This window comes from Mytilus californianus, unplaced genomic scaffold (genome assembly GCF_021869535.1).
Source record: "Mytilus californianus isolate M0D057914Y unplaced genomic scaffold, xbMytCali1.0.p SCAF_6, whole genome shotgun sequence".
NCBI lineage: Eukaryota > Metazoa > Mollusca > Bivalvia > Mytilida > Mytilidae > Mytilus > Mytilus californianus.
The window spans coordinates 54,065,882-54,070,684 of NW_026262712.1; positions in this window are offsets into that span (position 1 = coordinate 54,065,882).

A 4,803-nucleotide genomic window follows, 5' to 3' on the forward strand; every position below is an offset into this window, starting at 1 on the left:
TCGTAACTTAGAAATTATAAATATCTTAATTTGTAAAATGGAATATCCAGGTTTGTATAGGACGAATATTTGTTTTTCAATCGAAATATTAAAACTCTCTATATGTGAAATTTAAATTCTTGGTTGAGCCACGTGTTTGGAAAATGTGTCAATGTAATTGTTTCCGCTGACAGCCAATGAGAAGTTCCGTTTCTCAAGAAAAACTGCAAGTAACAAATCAAGAAGTTACAAAAACATAAACGAAATAGTTCCATTATATTCCGCAAGAGGTCGCTGTTATGGATATACGACAACTCGTAACTTTGCCAACTCGTACCCATTTTGTTCGCATTAGTATGTTTCATTTAAAATTAATTAGGGATAAATCGAAAATGTAATTGTTATTTTTATTTTGTATTTGATTTAGTAGTGTTTTTTGCTGCTAAGTTTGGGGGAGACAAAATTTTACAATTAAGTCAAGATGGATTACTTTAATAGCTAAGACATTCAATCCCTTTTGGCATGATATCCTGGTAAGTGCAATTCCAAATAGATGGATAAGTATGATGGAAGGTAGTTCTCAATTGGACAATATTGAAAATAAATTGATAGATAAAGTTAAAAAGGAACCAAAATCCTGTAATGTTTTCTATAAATTATTTTTGGAAGATGATAAAGTGTTAACTTTATCTTCTGGTAATAAATTGGAAAAAGATTTAAATATGCAGATTGAAGATAGGAATACTATTTACTCTTGCCTTTTATTATTACCAGAAATTCGTTTTTACAAAATTTCCATTTTAAGAGTGTTCATAGGACTCTACCATGTTATTCATTTTTATTGAAAAGTAAATTAAAAGAAACTGAACTATGTACTTTTTGTTCAGAAATCAGAGAAAAAAAAATTTACATGGGAATGTATTGTTGTATAACATTTCTGGCTTTCCATATTAGACTGGATTAGAAATAATGACATTTTCTTGCCTTTTAGCGCAAAAGAAATCATTTTAGGTGTGTCTGAGGATTTTGTGAACAGTATAACAATAAATAATATGATGCTGCTATTTAATTACTACATATACAAATATAGATGTAAGAACATATTGCCCACAAAATATGGGATAGAATATTCAAAGTATTGGATAAATATAGAAAAATACTCTGTATGTTTCTTAACCCCTGCACAAAAAGTAAAAAAAAAGATCAGAAGTGGCAACTGTTAGAAGCAGCATTTAATTAACTAAATAATTTAACTAACAATCATATTGTAATATATCTTATTACATCATTATGACTTCATCAATCTTACAAGTGTTACTTGATTTTTATAAGTTGTGTCTATTAATGTAATATGTAGTTTCACATGTTTCATCATGAAAAATAAAAAAATACAAAAATAAATTGATTTAGTAGTGATTGAATTATTTAAACGTTTTCATCGAAAATAATGAATTAAACTGATTTTTGCAGTCAGGATTCTACTTCGTCAAAATTATCTCCACATTACACCAAGTGGACCTAATTTTTGTAATCGTAAAAATGGATGCCAAAGTAGTGATGACGCGCTGCCAATTTAGCTCTTGAAAACCGATAAATTTATCCACATAGCATCATTACGATCCTTATATGCTAGTTATATTTTAAAAGACAAATGTATCTTCTAGCTAATAGATGGTCTTAGGATAGTCCTAACTTTAGGATATATTCTTTTATAGCAAATATACACTAAAAAAGACCACCGCCTATATATATATGTTTATCTAGTTAGCAGTACACATAATTTATAAATAAATCACATTTCATAAATGAATAAAAAGGTTAAAATATGAAAGAATATTTACTTTTAAAAAAGTTTAAAAAAAATTAAGTTTCAGAAAAAGGAGCTGTGATCCTTAATTAAATAATCTATGAACTCCGAATTTACATGAAAGATGCACGAGATTTGCCTTTGGAGTATGTAAAGTATAAAACCGTGACACTTCGAATTAAACTCACTCAAACATATATATTAAGTTCTCACGATTTAAAAATATGTTGTTCATTTCTTATTAAGCACATACTTACAACTTCTCATCCAATCAAATGGTTGAATTTGCCTTCTAATTTTCATAGTACATACTTTTTCCGTGTACTAAGTAACTACGCATGAAGGACCACAAGGGTAAGATTTCATTGTATCGTAATCAAGATATTAAAACATGAAAACTGCCACTGGCTATTTTGAAATAAAATGCTGTGCTCCAAATTAAATCAAATAGTTTGTAATTAGTTTTCACGTTGATTTTTGAATATCCTGCTATTAAAATCTTTGGATCTAAAAAATGTTTTTGACGATTGCAAGTTTCTCTCGTTTAGATAAAGTGTAACACATATGGTTCTTTATACCTTGATTAGAGTAAAACGCCATCTTAAAATTGTGATAATTTATCATCCATGCAATTGCTTTGTACACAAAAAATTGTGTACTATGAAACCTAGTAAAGGGAAATTAAGGCAACTTGATCTATTTCGTCATGAATTGATTGATTGATTGATTATTGGTTGCTAAATGTCCAGTGGCAAATATTTCATGCATGTTCAGAACGATATCATGCATTGAAAAACCGTGATAATGTCTGAAAAGAATGTGCCACCTATATATACAGTCCGTCAAAAGTTAAGCACCACCTAAATATAACTGGCAATATTTTTTGAACAATTGCGAAAAAATTATTTATGTTTGGTGTTATGAATTGCCTTTAACATACACTAAGAAAATTCATTGCGACCAAAAAGATTAAACTCCGATAAACCCGTCAAGTAACTTTTTATTAAAGGTCATCTGCACTTTTACAAATACACTGTTTCGATACCTTTAAATCATCTTCCTACTGTACCGCGTACAGGTGAAATTTGACCTTCATCAAGTCATTGTGTAATATGGCAAGGCGTATGTTGGCAAGCAATTGGCATGTCAAATGCCGGTAGGTGCACTAGGAGCATAGGTAACCATTTCAATGTTAATCACACCGTCATTGTCAAACTTTTACAACGTCATGTTGACACAGGAACTGTAAATGATAGACCAAGGTCCGGAAGACCCCCAATAACTACCCGTCGTGATGACAGTCTGCTTATTCGTCGTGCTAAAGCCAACCCATTTACTCCTGCCCCGCTGCTTAAGACACCACTGGCCTCCAGGTGGTCGTGTTAATGTTCGAACATTGGTCCGTCGACTTCATAGAGGCAACCTAAGAGAACGCCGTAACAGCCAGGCACCTTATAATCAGGTTTCAATGGGCTAATGATCATGGACGCTGTAACATGAGAAGCAAGAAAAATTCATTGGTCAGATGAAAGTCGGTTTCTGTTACGACCAGTAGACGGCAGAATACGAGTTTGGCGGGAAAATATAACTGCCTATGACCAAAACAACATTTGCCCAACGACTGCATTCAGTGCTGGCGGTGTTACAGTATGGGGTTGCTTCTCATACCGTTGTAAGCTGGGTAGTCATATTCTGCAGGGTAACATGAACGGACAGACACACAGATTTGGTGCTTAGAAACATTGTAGTCCCTCATTTTGATAATCACCCACTTGCGTCAAGACCCTTGTACATTGACGACAACGCTGGAACACACAGGGCAAGGATTGTAACCGAGTACAAAGAGCAAGAAGCCGTTGACACTATCTTTTGGCCTTCCATGTCTCCAGACATGAATCCTATCGAACATGTCTGGGATGCCATTGGCAGAAATCTCAATCGCAGAGATCCACCTTTGCAAAATCTTGGCGATTTAAGAGTGGCAATTGTTGATGAATGGAATAGATTTCCTCAACTAAAGTTCAGAAGGCTTGTACAGAGTATGAGACGCCGTGTTATGGAACTGTACAGGAAGAGAGGTGGTTAAACATCCTATTGACTCAAATATTGACATTAAATTTGCCAAACATACCAAAGATTATTTGTAGAGAATTTTAATGATATTGACTGATTTATTGTTGTAAAAAAATAAAATCACAGTGAAACTTAAATTCCGTTTCTGATTTGTGTAATTTGCACTATTTCTATGAACACAAAATTTAAATGCATAGAACCTGCATAAGTGATCAAACTTAAGTTATGGTTTGTTTATGGTATATGTTAGCAAAATTGCTACTTGAATGTGTTCTCTTTTTCGAGGATTAACTGATTGTTTTAAAATGAAAAAAAAATCGATGCAATAAAAATAGGTGGTGCTTAACTTTTGGCGGACTGTATATATATATATATATAAAAGTCTAAATTGAAAACAACGTTCAAACCAATGATTGCGTTGGATAAAAACCTCAATTTTTATACGTGTGCATGTAAAACAAATTGCTTGGTAGAGGGGTCTAAATACAGCACAAACAACAATTTCCAAAAGACCAAAAAAAGTGAAAAAGTCTATTTTAACAAAACGCATTTGACTAACAGGTCGAACAACAGAGGTCCTTTTCACAAAAAATCTTAAGAGTAAAAATACTCGTAAGTAATACACATTTCAGTATAACTTACGATCAATTTTAATCGTAAGGTTTTTTGTGAAAAGTGTCGCTGATGTTTTTAAACCCTGCTGACTGCCAATGGTGATTGCCAAATAAATTGATCACCAGATCTAACAAAATGGATATATATATATATATATCTATATATCTATACATGTTCTGATAAATCTTTTAGTTTTTACTTTGAAATAAAAAAAAAAAAAACATAAACCTTAGTATCTTTGATCTATTGGTAGTTGCTTTTTAATGACTATCCGCTAGACTACTCTATGCGGACATACCAGGGGCGGGTCCAACCATTTTTAAAATGGG